The sequence below is a fragment of the Oncorhynchus kisutch genome, linkage group LG27, assembly GCF_002021735.2.
Source record: "Oncorhynchus kisutch isolate 150728-3 linkage group LG27, Okis_V2, whole genome shotgun sequence".
NCBI lineage: Eukaryota > Metazoa > Chordata > Actinopteri > Salmoniformes > Salmonidae > Oncorhynchus > Oncorhynchus kisutch.
This window is the reverse complement of record NC_034200.2, coordinates 12,528,355-12,543,566: the sequence shown is the minus strand read 5'-3', so window position 1 is coordinate 12,543,566 and position 15,212 is coordinate 12,528,355.

Here is a 15,212-nt window from a genome sequence, read left to right as displayed (position 1 = left end):
CCCAATCGTACTTGATCTTTACAAGGAGAGTCTGAAACACATCAATATTCCCACACATACGATGTCCTATTAGCAGCCTCCAGGTGAGGTTTTGGCCAGCGCAGTTCCACACTCCTCAGATTGAGAATAAGGAAAACATAGTTAGATGACTACTTGCGGTCGCACAGCAACGTGTTGGCACAACATTCTTCAAAGATTGAGAGAAAAAGGAGGTTAGTCAGGAGTGGAGTTAGTGGATATACAAATGAGGTTACTAACGCTACAGGGGGTAGTAAAATATTAGCCTCTCCTTAGGGTCAGCATTACATGAGGTAGATGGTGTCCAATAAAATATTGCACACAGAAAAGGTTATGTTGATTTTTTACGACTCCGGCAGCTGACTTCAACTTTAAGGGAAATCGTTAAGTTAAACAAACAGCAGAAATGCGGTCTAGATGTGGATGTCATTGAAAGGCCACCATTATAAGCAGATAAGGTTTTACTATAGCTGTCAGTGCAATTGACTCTGATTTATTATTTATGAATCATAAAATGGGTGTGTGGGCTATTTGGGGAGTAACCCTGGTTTTCTGCCAACCCAGTTGAGGCATAAAGCAGTGAACTGCTCTGAGAAATGGATATACAATAAAACCACAACCAGAGAGACTCATACCAGTAGGAAGATTAAGATCAGATCAGTTTGGCCTGGACTGGATGCTCTCGCTCTCACACACACACACACACACACACACACACGCGTGCACACACACACGTTTGTTTGAATAGATAGAGGAAAAATATTTTGATCCGTGTCCTGTTGAGTCCAAGATGATGTCAAAGCGTGGCGTTTTAAGTTTATGTGTTTGCGAGCGGTGAGTCGAGGGTCAGAAAAACACTGTTACAAACGAGGCCACTGGGAAAGGAAGGAAATCCTCCTGGGTCACAGGATTTGTGGAAGGGCCTCGACCACTGAGGTATGGACTTGCAAACAAAAGCCAGTTGGGGGTGGGCGAGAGAGCTTTATGGACTTTTATAGCACAGAATTAGTCAAGAAAACACTTTTTTTAGTTTTTTTAACTCTACAGGCAGTTTAAGTTTCTTGAAGAAAAAAGAAAAACTCAAGTGTTGAGGTCTCAACATATCCATGTCAGAAACTACAGTATCCACAAGGAATTTGAGAATTGCTCAATTCTCCTCAGGGGAAGTTTGGTACACAGCTTTAACTGAGGCATAATGGGGAAAGAGGGACAAATTCAGAGGAGGAAATCAGCAAGGAAAAGCATTGTTTATACATACTGTAGCTCTGCCTCATGCATACTTATTTGGATGACTCAGGCCAGGACCATACAGCTGGTTTCAGTCAGGAGCCTACAGAGAGATTTAAGTGATAGTAAAACCTTAATGGATCACATGTGTAGAGAGAACCTCACATTTGTAATTGTGTTGCATTTTGAGTCTTTTGCTGTATCATACCATAAAGAGCAGTGGAGCCAGCTGATAGACACTCCCCAAACAAGATAATTGAGAGGCGAGGTGAGATATGAAAAAGAAGACATGCACTTGTAAATATTTACAGTGGAGCGTACCCAAGATATACCCAAGTCCTCCTGAATATCTAACAAGACATGAGTGCAAGAGCAAAACAATAACCCAAAGACAGCGTGACCATTTTTGGGTCATCATCAGTTTGCAACAACATCAATGTTAGCCCACCATCTATTCTAGAGCCTTTGATGAGATCTGATGATGTTATGGACAAAGGCATAAAACTATAATGACCATGCCCCTGTCAAACAACCGTCATTCAGATAGACTGCACCATAACAGAATCATTTTGCATCAATGATGTTGGTTAAATAGAAGGACCCCAACCAGAGAGACGGTACCTCGTATCGGCTGCCTAATAGGAAAGCCTTAAGGAGCCCCCCTCCATGTCAGGCCACAATAAGGGCCATGAATGCAGATTCTAAGCACATTAACATTCCTGATGAAATAACCCCAGGGAATGTAATTCCATATGAGATATCTCCAGTCCAGTCCAAAGCCCAAGGTTAGGCGCTAGGACCAGGCGTGAATTCAGATTGCAGACAGACATTGCAGATATAAATGCAACAAATATAATCAACTCACAATGCCATATTCATTTTCAGACCAGCTTATATGTTCTACCCAATGCATTTCTATCTGAATGTTCTGTAACATTGGACTCTCCTGAACAGGAGAGCCGTTAGACAATAGCATTAGCAAACCCCTTGCAATTTGAGATGTTCAGTTTTATTTCTTCATTTTCTGATGGAGAAATGTTGCCATAACTCAACTCAGCCATGTTCAGTTTGAGGTGCAGAGGGTGCAGAGGAGAGCAGTGACAGAATTCCGCTGGATCAGATAGGGATTCTGATAGTACAGCTTGGTCCTCCAGCTTAGTCCTCTCTAGATAGGAGGACATCTCTTTTCTTTCAGCAGCCAAATCTCCCCCCCATCGCCCTATGACTCACACATTCCTGGTGGTGCAAGTCAGTGCCATGGGACCGCTCATGTTTCACAGAGGAGCTCCATGATGAATAGATGAAATATGGCCATAGATGATTGGTCTTTCCCCTCGGCCCTATAACGTTTGCGTGTGTATGTTTGAGCTTTTCAATATTTGATGATACTCCAGGGGCTCATTGCCTAGGGAACAGTGTTACAGCTTGCTGAATGATGCTGCAGAGAAAAGTGAATGAGGTCACATACCTGTGGGCGTTAGCCAAGAAAAAAACAATGTTTCAGGAGAGAATGAGAGTGGTACTTGAAACTAAAAGTAATCTACGCACTGGGGATATTTTCCCTGTCTTTTCCTTTTCCTTTCCCATTTGTCTGCCTCGGGTCCCTTGTTTCACCCCACTCTGTGCTCTGGTTTCGGGTTCAGAACATGACGGGCCCAACCTGGGGTCATGGTCTCCAAATGTTTAGGGTCTTACCAGTCTTCATTACATAGTCGAGGACGTTATTTCAATGTTTCTTAACATACGGCGCAGACTTTTGTAACCTTCAAACCTTGTTGTGTACTGAATTCTACATCTGTTGGTGTTTTACTCTCCCTTTGTTTTCTGCTTTGTTAAAGACATTGTTCCCCCACAACGTTCTAAAGAAACCCACACTGACATACCGATCGATGTGCAACTGGAGTCACTGACAACACACATCAGCCTCCCTTAACCTGGTCTCAGAGCATTTTGTATTATTTTATATGTAAATCCGAAACACTCTATTTGGTATGATATGTTAAGAATTACAATTCGTATTATATGTTACGAATTTGCAAAACGTACAATATAATACACATAGGAAATAGCTTAAGTTGCTAATTAGCTAAAATTATAAAGTTGTCGGTGATGAGATTTGAACTCACAACATTTGGGTTGGTAGACATTTGCATTATATGCCCACCCGTCTATCCAGACCAACCAACCTACTTTCATTTTTGCCTTAAGTTGCTAGCTATTTGTCTTATGTAACCATACCAAACATGACATATCATACTAATGAATTTTTTGGGTTTATGTTTACTATGTTAAGTCTAGTCTATGAGACCAGTTGAAGTCGGAAGTTTACATACACTAAGTTGACTGTGCCTCTAAACAGCTTGGACAATTCCAGAAAGAAATATCATGGCTTTAGAATCTTCTGATAGGCTAATTGACATAATTTGAGTCAATTGGAGGTGTACCTGTGGATGTATTTCAAAGCCTACCTTCAAACTCAGTGCCTCTTTGCTTGACATCATGGGAAAATCTTTAAAAAATCAGCCAAGACCTCAGAAACAAAGACCACAAGTCTGGTTCATCCTTGGGAGCAATTTCCAAATGCCTGAAGGTACCACGTTCATCTGTACAAACAATAGCACGCAGGTATAAACACCATGGGACCACGCAGCCGTCATACCGCTCAGGAAGGAGACACGTTCTGTTTCCTAAAGATGGTGCGAAAAGTGAAAATCAATCCCAGAACAACAGCTTGTGAAGATGCTAGAGGAAACAGGTACAAAAGTATCTATATCCACAGTAAAACGAGTCCTATATCGACATAACCTGAATGGCCGCTCAGCAAGGAAGAAGCCACTGCTCCAAAACTGCCATAAAAAAGCCAGACTACGGTTTGCAACTGCACATGGGGACAAAGATTGTACTTTTTGGAGAAATGTCCTTTGGTGAAACAAAAATATAACTGTTTGGCAATAATGACCATTGTTATGTTTGGAGGATAAAAGGGGATGCTTGCAAGCCCAAGAACACCATCTCAACCGGGAAGCACTGGGGGGCAGCATCATGTTGTGGGGATGCTTTGCTGCACAAGGGACTGGTGCACTTCACAAAATAGATGGCATCATGAGGTAGGAAAATGATGTGGATATATTGAAGCAACATCTCAAGACAGGAAGTCAGGAAGTTAATGCTTGGTCGCAAATGGGTCTTCCAAATGGACAATGACCCCAAGCATACTTCCAATGTTGTGGCAAAATGGCTTAAGGACAACAAAGTCAAGGTATTGGAGTGGCCATCACATAGCCCTGACCTCAATCCCATAGAACATTTGTGGGCAGAACTGGAAAAGCGTGTGCGAGCAAGGAGGCCTACAAACCTGACTCAGTTACACCAGCTCTGCCAGGAGGAATGGGCCAAAATTCACCCAACTTATTGTGGGAAACTTGTGGAAGGCTACCCGAAACGTTTGACCCAAGTTTAAATGATTTAAAGGCAATACTACCAAATACTAATTGAGTGTTTGTGAACTTCTGACCCCCTGAGAATGTGACGAAAGAAATAAAAGCTGAAATAAATCATTCTCTCTACTATTCGGACATTTCACATTCTTAAAATAAAGTGGTGATCTTAACTGACCTAAAACAGGGAATTTTTACTCTGATTAAATGTCAGGATGTCACGAACGTCATAGTAAGGAGACCAAAGCACAGCGTGATGTGAATCCATTATTTTAATGTAAGATGAAAATAACACGAAGTACACTAAACAAACAAAACAGAATATCAAAACGAACATGACCGCTATAAACACTGAGTGCAAACATGCAATATCACATAACCCACCAAATACCCCAAAAAGATGGGAACCATATTTAGGCAGCCAATCAGAGACAACAATAAACAGCTGCCTCTAATTGAGAACCAATCTAGGCAACCATAGACATATATAAACACCTAGATGGTAAACAACCCCATAAACCTACAAAACCCCTAGACAGTACAAAAACACATACATCACCCATGTCACACCCTGACCTAACCAAAATATATAAAGGAAACAAAGAATACTCAGTTCAGGGCGTGACAGTACCCCCCCCATAAAGGTGTGGACTCTGGTCGCAAAAACCTAATCAAAAGGGGAGGGTCCGAGTGGGCCTTTTTCACGGCAGCGGCTCGGGTGTGGCCCACTTAGGTGGCGCCTCTGGAGCTGGGACCCTCGCAGTGGGCCCCGGACTGAAGATCATCATATAGAGGGCGCCACTGGACGGGAACGCGCCTCTGGACTGAGGAGCGGCTCTGGCAGCTCCGGACTGGAGGGAGATTCCAGCATCGCCGGCGTGACAGGCGGCTCTGGCGGCTCCTGGTTGGCTGACGGCTCTGGCGGCTCCTGGCTGGATGGTGGCTCTGGCGGCTCCTGGCTGGCTGGCGGCTCTGGCGGCTCCTGGCTGGCGGCTCTGGTGGTTCCGGGCTGGCGGGAGACTCTGGCGTCTCCGTGCTGGCGGGAGACTCTGGCGGATCCGGACTGGAGGGAGACTCTGGCAGATCCGGGCTGGAGGGAGACTCTGGCGGATCCGGACTGGAGGGAGACTCTGGCGGATCCGGACTGCGACCCGTCGTGGTAGGTTCCGGACTGCGACCCATCGTGGTAAGTTCCGGACTGCGACCCGTCATGGGAGGTTCCGGTCTGCGGCCCTTCGTAGGAGGTTCCAGTCTGCGTCCCGTCGAAGGAGGTTCCGGTCTGCGGCCCGTCGTAGGAGGTTCCGGTCTGCGGCCCGTCGTAGGAGGTTCCGGTCTGTAGACTGTAGCCGGACACTCTGGACTGGGTACTGTAGCCGGACGCTCTGGACTGGGTACTGTAGCCGGACGCTCTGGACTGGGTACTGTAGCCGGACGCTCTGGACTGGGTACTGTAGCCGGACGCTCTGGACTGGGTACTGTCGCCGGACGCTCTGGACTGGGTACTGTCGCCGGACGCTCTGGACTGGTGAGGCGCACTGTAGGCCTGGTGCGTGGTGCCGGCACTGGTGGTACTGGGCCGAGGACACGCACCTCAGGGCGAGTGCGGGAAGGAGGAACAGGGCGTACTGGACTGCCGAGGCGCACTATAGGCCTGGTGCGTGGTGCCGGCACTGGTGGTACTGGGCTGGGGACACGCACCTCAGGGCGAGTGCGAGGAGCAGGAACAGGGAGTACTGGACCCTGGAGGCGCACTGGTGGCCTGGTGCGTGGTGCCGGCACTGGTGGTACCGGGCTGGAGACACGTACCTCAGGGTGAGTGCGGGGAGGAGGAACAGGGCATACAGGGCTCTGGAGATGCACAGAAAGCCTGGTGCATGGTGTTGGCACTGGTGGTACTGGGTCGACGACACACACCTCAAGGCGAGTGCGGGGAGGAGGAATAGGGCGTACTGGACTGCCGAGGCGCACTATAGGCCTGGTACGTGGTGTCGGCACTGGTGGTACTGGGCCGAGGACACGCACCTCAGGGCGAGTGCGGGGAAGAGGAACAGGGCGTATTGGACTGCCAAGGGGCACTATAGGCTGAGAACACGCACCTCAGGATGAGTGCAAGAAGCAGGAACAAGACACACTGAGTTGTGAAGGTGTACTGGAGACCTGGTGTGTATAGCCGGCATCAAATCTTCTGGAACTTTAACACAAGTTTCAGGCTGAGTACGAGGACCTGACACAGGTGGCATCAGACAGCTAACACGCTCCTCAGGGCGAATGCCGTGCATACTACGCCAAACCAACAGCTCTCTCTCTTCACTCTCCTCGAATTTCGTCAACAACTCCTCGAATGTCTCATAATCTCCCCTCCGTTCACTCTCCTCCTATCTGTCCAATAACTCCTCGACAATCTCAGACTCACCCCTCAACCCCCCCCCCCAATACATTTTTGGGGCTGCTTCTCGGGCTTCCAGCCGCACTGCTGTGCTGCCTCCTCATACCAGCACCTCTCTGCTTTCGCTGCCTCCAGCTCTGCCTTGGGGCGGCAAAATTCCCCTGGTTGTGCCCAGGATCCTCTGCCTTCTAGAAATTCCATGAGTCCTGCGATCGCTGCTGCTGCCTTTTACCACGCTGCTTGGTCCTTTGTTGGTGGGTTATTCTGTCACGAACGTCGTAGTAAGGAGACCAAAGCGCAGCGTGATGTGAATCCATTCTTTTAATGTAAGACGAAAATAGCATGAAGTACACTAAACATTCAGTCAGCAATATATTCTTCTTGGCTCCTTCCTTGGGGCTTCTTCACACACATATGGAGGTCATTTGGGACTTTTAGAAGTCTCCTAGAGGGGCTAGGGGGAGGTTTGTGTCTCTGGAAGGGTGAGGGGGGTACTGTGTGAAATAGTTAAGGTTAAGTGTGAAATGTTACAGTATACATAGTGAAAGCCGATATAGCTGTTATGGAATGAATAGACTGCATCATCCAATGAAGGGAAAAGTACAACACTGACCAGCACGTATAGTAATGTATCTACTGACATTTATACAGTCATGGTGACCGTATAGAAACCAATGGTGGTCAGGATGGTGACAACCCACCAGGATACATCTGTAGCCAAGCTGTGACATGTGCTTAGTTGGTTTTAGTCACAGTGGTGATTAGTGACAGACAAACCATATGGGGCAGATGGTTGAGAGGTACAGTGTACATTCAATTAGACCTATGGACGGCTCCCCTCCCAACATCCTCCAAGTATGGTAAAGAATGTTTACCATTACAATCAAACCACCTTGATCATGGTTATTCTTCGCTCTCATTGCTCTTTTGGCAGTTTGGCTTTTGAGTACTGGCCTGGGTTAACAATGGGCCTGGAGAGTTCAGATTGAAATATATGGTGTAGAACAGATATGATTGTCTGTCATGTAGCCTTCCTAAGTTTTTGAGTTAATGCCTAACTTAACCCTAACCTTACACATTTGGAGTTAATGCCAACAACTTGACCTTAAACACTTAGAAATTTGACATTTGGAAGAACTTCAAAGATGTGATGTATGAGAAAAATGGATGAATGTCTAATTGTGATGTGACTGTGAGAGCTGGTTGGACTTACAGCTGTGGTCCTCAATCCGCAAGTCCTCCTTGATTTAGAGCTTTAGGACGGCACAAATGAATAATCATGCTGTGCATTGGAGTGAGTGCATAGATAGAGAGACAATGTGTGTGTGTGTGTGTTTGTACTGTACGTGTGTGTGCATGTGCGTGTGTAGATCTGTGAGGGACAGTAAAGACTCTTACATAACTACTTGATCCTTGATTCTCCTCACCCACGTGCCCAGTGTGTGTTCCAGACCGTTCAAATAAAACATTAACGAGGAACAAATGCTCTTGTTAAAACAAGAAGGTTATGAAGATGGAAAGAAGTGTGTGTGTGTGTGTGTGTGTGTGTGTGTGTGTGTGTGTGTGTGTGTGTGTGTGTGTGTGTGTGTGTGTGTGTGTGTGTGTGTGTGTGTGTGTGTGTGTGTGTGTGTGTGTGTGTGTGTGTGTGTGTGTGTGTGTGTTTTTCATAAGTGCGTGTGTGAGATAACACATACTGACTATCCTCTCATAGTCTGGTGATGGTTGGCGTCTCATGGGTGAAGGCCTGTGATTCGTGCCAAGTGAAGGACGTGTTTAGTAAAGACCCATGTTGTAATGAGGCCCCTTATCAGCTGTATGTGTGCGTGTCTGCGTGCGGTCGCGCACCATGCCTGAGCGAGGGAGTGTGGGTGTGCCTCGTTTCCTATCAACCCTATCAACTCGTTTCCTATCAACCAATCAATCTGGGGTGGAGGGATGACTTCGCAGGTTGACGTTTATTGGGATGAGACTTGTCCTTCAGGTAGAGCTGAGCGATTTCCTCTGCGAAGCCAAAAGTTTGTTATGCTCACTATCAGTGGACATGTTACTTCTTCTAATGGTTGCCATATGTTTTTCCACATTCCACATTTATAAGACCTCACATCAAAAACACAGCCAAAACAACAGCTCAAGTGTTGTAAAAACCAGATCAGAAAAATTGTAGCAGAGCCCCCTCAGCAAATCTCCTAATTTGTTTGTGTGATAAAAACAAGCTACTTCAGTCATTTTAATTGATAACATTTCTCATTTGGCTCAATGTTGACGTTTCTAGAGCAGAGAGAGCCCTTTTGAATAAACAAACGAGAAAAATAATATGTTCAAATAGGACAACCACAACAGTTCCACAGAGCTAACTGCGTGTGGAGAATGCAGTAAGGGCAACACACAACACATAAATGCAACCCAGCACATGATAAGGGTTCAATTGCTGTGGGAAAATAAAAACAACGGATTCATGTTTCAAGACCACATGTCAGTACTAGTATGCAGTACCGGTGATGAAGAAATCGTTCATTCTCTCAATGAAAAAAAAAACATGGCTCCAAATGAGAATTCCCAGTAATGGCATGTCTGTCGTTGCAATATATTGGTCTAAAGAGCACTGTGTATACAACCTCAAACCAAACATTTCATTCCCAATCATTGCAACACATACATTTTACAAGAAAACATTCACCAAAAAAAAGCCTTTTATTTACCTTAACTGAAACAATAAAAACAATTGGTCAAAAAAAAGGAAAACCTTTACCATACAACCTCAAGCCAAACATTTCACTCCAAATCATTTCAACACATACATGTTTATCAAACTGGCACACAGAATGATTTCTGAAACATCTCTACAGGCCTTATAAAGTTGTAGTTTGAACCTTACAAGTTGTAGATTGCTCAAAGTAGGGGCTCGTAATAAAACCCTTTATCATCTGACCACAACCAAGGGGTGAAAGAATGCTTCACATCTCATTTCTGAATATCTATTAGACTTGGCCACTGTCTTCATCAGACAAGGACATTTCTTCATGGAGAAATAGAGTCCAGACTTACTGTTAAATGTCCTCAGAATCTTCCTCTAACTAAAAATATAAGATTAACATGTGGCCATGTTGTGCGTCAATAGTGTTTCAACTCTCAGAAGTAAAAAAAATCCATGTTTGGTTTGTGAAACTTTTCACCAGCGTTGTTTATCGGAGGACAAAACGGGCTTTGAGGTTTTCAGACGCTGTTAGTGCTCAGGCCTCTCCGTCCTCTGGTGTGCCAAGTATCTACTCAGGAGGACGATGGGAGGGTAAATACCGTAACTGGTAAAGAGGATAGAAATTCCAAACCATGTACACACCAGACTTCTTTAGGGAGTTCTCTCTTTGATACGGGCTTGCCAGACAACGGAAAAAGTCAGGAAATAGTTGTGGTTGAGTCATGACTAGAGTAAGCACATTTTCCAGCTTATAAGCTCCTTGCTGACACACGGCCAAATCTACAGTTACAGTTTTTTTTCTCTCAGACATATACAGTACTGTGCAAAAGTTTTAGCCAGGTGTGAAAAAATGCTGTGAAGTAAGAACGCTTTCAAAAATAGAAAGATACATCTAAATCAAATCCATATTTGGTGTGACCACACACAGCATCAATCCTTGTAGGTACACTTGCACAAAGTCAAGGATTTTGTAGGCATATAGTCAGGTGAATTAAACAATTATACCAAACAGGTGCTAATGATCATCAATCCAATCCATGTAGGTTGAAACACAATCATTAACTGAAACAGAAACAGCTGTGTAGGAGGAATAGAAACTGGTTGAGGAACAGCCAAACTCAGCTAACAAGGTGAGGTTGCTGAAGACAGTTTACTGTCAAAAGTCATACATCATGGCAAGACTTATACTGCATCAGCAAGGTCTCTCCCAGGCAGAAATGTCAAGGCAAGACAGGGGTTTCCAGATGTGCTGTCCAAGCTCTTTTGAAGAAGCACAAAGAAACAGGCAAGGTTGAGGACCGTAGAGGCAGTGGTCTGCCAAGGAATCTTACTGCAGCAGATGAAAGACACATCAAGCTCACTTCCCTTTGCAATCGGAAGATGTCCTGCAGTGCCATCAGCTCAGAATTGGCAGAAAACAGTGGGACCCTGGTACACCCATCTACTGTCCGGAGAAGTCTGGTCAGAAGTGGCCTTCATGGAAGACTTGCGGCCAAAAAGCCATACCTCCGACGTGGAAACAAGGCCAAGCGACTCAACTATGCAAGAAAACACAGGAACTGAGGTGCAGAAAAATGGCAGCACGTGCTCTGGACTGATGAGTCCAATATTTGGCTGTAGCAGAAGGCAGTTTGTTCGCTGAAGAGTGGTACACGAATGAGTGTGTGCAGGCAACAGTGAAGCATAGTGGAGGTTCCTTGCAAGTTTGGGGCTACATTTCTGCAAATGGAGTTGGGGATTTGGTCAGAATTAATGGTCTCCTCAATGGTGAGAAATACAGGCAGATACTTATCCATCATGCATTACCATGAGGGAGGCATCTGATTGGCCCCAAATGTATTCTGCAGAATGACAACGACCTCAAACATACAGCGAAAGACATTAAGAACTATCTTCAGCGTAAAGAAGAACAAGGAGTCCTGGAAGGGATTGTTCGGCCCTCACAGAGCCTTGATCACAACATCATCGAGTCTGTCTGGGATTACATGAAGAGAAGAGAAGCACCTGAGGCTGTCTAAATCCACAGAGGAACTGTGGTTAGTTCTCCAAGATGATTGGGCCAACCTATCTGCCGAATTCCTTCGAAAAAATGTGTGCAAGTGTACCTAAAAGAATTGATGCTGTTTTGAAGGCAAAGAGTGGTCACACCAAATATTGATTTGATGTAGATTTTTCTTCTGTTCACTCACTTTGCATTTTGTAAATAGATAAATATAAACTATTAACATGTCTATTTTTGAAAGCATTCTTACTTTACAGCATTTTTTCACACCTGTCTAAAACCTTTGCACAGTAGTGTATATACAGTACCAGTCAACAGTTTGGACACCTTCTCATTCAAGGGTTTTTCTTTATTTGGACTATTTTCTACATTGTAGATTAATAGTGAAGACATCACAATGGTGAAATAACACGTATGGAATCATGTAGTAACCAAAAGAGTGTTAAACGGTTTTGCACACCCTTGGCATTCTCACAACCAGCTTCATGAGGTTGTCACCTGAAATACATTTCAATTAACAGGTGTGCTTTGTTAACAGTTCATTTGTGTTATTTCTTTCCTGTAGTCATTGAATGCTATGAATATGTGACCAAATACCTTAACTTTTTACTACTTTAATACAAATATAAGTGAATTTGTCCCAATACCTTTGGTCCCCTAAAATTGGGGGACTATGTACACAAAGTGCTGTAATTTCTAAACGGTTCACCCGATATGGATGGAAATACCCTCAAATAAAATCTGACAGTCTGCACTTTAACCTCATAGTCATTGTATAATTGCACTCCCTATCGCAATACTTTTGGAACGCACTGTGCATTATTCATCCATTTACCATGTTAAATGTGGGGTCCGAAATTGTCAACCTGAATGAAGATGAGCAAAAATGACTGCTCTATTTGAATGTCATCAACAAATGTTAACGCCTGGAGTTTGCTAAACGGCATTGGTACTTGGATTGGAACCTGTGCATTGGTCAGATGACATGAAAATAGAGCTCTTTGGCCACACACAGCAGTGATGGGGTTGGCATCGAAATTAGAATGCATAATCAAAAAAGATCCCCATGTCTACTGTAAAATATGGTGGTGGTTCTTTGATATTATGGGGATAGTTTTCTTCCTCTGTTCCTGGGCCCCTTGTTAAGGTCAAGCATCATAAACTCCCAAATCAAATCAAATCAAATTTATTTGTCACATACACATGGTTAGCAGATGTTAATGCGAGTGTAGCGAAATGCTTGTGCTTCTAGTTCCGACAATGCAGTAATAACGAACAAGTAATCTAACTAACAATTCCAAAAAAAACTACTGTCTTATACACAGTGTAAGGGGATAAAGAATATGTACATAAGGATATATGAATGAGTGATGGTACAGAGCAGCATAGGCAAGATACAGTAGATGATATCGAGTACAGTATATACATATGAGATGAGTATGTAAACAAAGTGGCATAGTTAAAGTGGCTAGTGATACATGTATTACATAAGGATGCAGTCGATGATATAGAGTACAGTATCTACGTATGCATATGAGATGAATAATGTAGGGTAAGTAACATTATATAAGGTAGCATTGTTTAAAGTGGCTAGTGATATATTTACATCATTTCCCATCAATTCCCATGATTAAAGTGGCTGGAGTAGAGTCAGTGTCATTGACAGTGTGTTGGCAGTAGCCACTCAATGTTAGTGGTGGCTGTTTAACAGTCTGATGGCCTTGAGATAGAAGCTGTTTTTCAGTCTCTCGGTCCCAGCTTTGATGCACCTGTACTGACCTCGCCTTCTGGATGACAGCGGGGTGAACAGGCAGTGGCTCGGGTGGTTGATGTCCTTGATGATCTTTATGGCCTTCCTGTAGCATCGGGTGGTGTAGGTGTCCTGGAGGGCAGGTAGTTTGCCCCCGGTGATGCGTTGTGCAGACCTCACTACCCTCTGGAGAGCCTTACGGTTGAGGGCGGTGCAGTTGCCATACCAGGCGGTGATACAGCCCGCCAGGATGCTCTCGATTGTGCATCTGTAGAAGTTTGTGAGTGCTTTTGGTGACAAGCCGAATTTCTTCAGCCTCCTGAGGTTGAAGAGGCGCTGCTGCGCCTTCCTCACGATGCTGTCTGTGTGAGTGGACCAATTCAGTTTGTCTGTGATGTGTATGCCGAGGAACTTAAAACTTGCTACCCTCTCCACTACTGTTCCATCGATGTGGATGGGGGGGTGTTCCCTCTGCTGTTTCCTGAAGTCCACAATCATCTCCTTAGTTTTGTTGACGTTGAGTGTGAGGTTATTTTCCTGACACCACACTCCGAGGGCCCTCACCTCCTCCCTGTAGGCCGTCTCGTCGTTGTTGGTAATCAAGCCTACCACTGTTGTGTCGTCCGTAAACTTGATGATTGAGTTGGAGGCGTGCGTGGCCACGCAGTCGTGGGTGAACAGGGAGTACAGGAGAGGGCTCAGAACGCACCCTTGTGGGGCCCCAGTGTTGAGGATCAGCGGGGAGGAGATGTTGTTGCCTACCCTCACCACCTGGGGGCGGCCCGTCAGGAAGTCCAGTACCCAGTTGCACAGGGCGGGGTCGAGACCCAGGGTCTCGAGCTTGATGACGAGCTTGGAGGGTACTATGGTGTTGAATGCCGAGCTGTAGTCGATGAACAGCATTCTCACATAGGTATTCCTCTTGTCCAGATGGGTTAGGGCAGTGTGCAGTGTGGTTGAGATTGCATCGTCTGTGGACCTATTTGGGCGGTAAGCAAATTGGAGTGGGTCAAGGGTGTCAGGTAGGGTGGAGGTGATATGGTCCTTGACTAGTCTCTCAAAGCACTTCATGATGACGGATGTGAGTGCTACGGGGCGGTAGTCGTTTAGCTCAGTTACCTTAGCTTTCTTGGGAACAGGAACAATGGTGGCCCTCTTGAAGCATGTGGGAACAGCAGACTGGTATAGGGATTGGTTGAATATGTCCGTAAACACACCGGCCAGCTGGTCTGCGCATGCTCTGAGGGCGCGGCTGGGGATGCCGTCTGGGCCTGCAGCCTTGCGAGGGTTAACACGTTTAAATGTCTTACTCACTTCGGCTGCAGTGAAGGAGAGACCGCATGTTTTCGTTGCAGGCCGTGTCAGTGGCACTGTATTGTCCTCAAAGCGGGCAAAAAAGTTGTTTAGTCTGCCTGGGAGCAAGACATCCTGGTCCGTGACTGGGCTGGGTTTCTTCCTGTAGTCCGTGATTGACTGTAGACCTGTAAACTTTACCCAGTACCAAGACATTAAGCCCAAAACCCGGCGAAAGTTGTGATTTTTCAGCCAGTCCCGAACCTATGACCAGAAACACCTGAAACTGTTGCTCATTTGAGTATGGATTCTTGAAAGATTGAACACTAGCATATGGAACAATCATACAGATGAGGCATATTTTCACTTAATATGAATTGTAATTGTAACATGGAGATCTATCA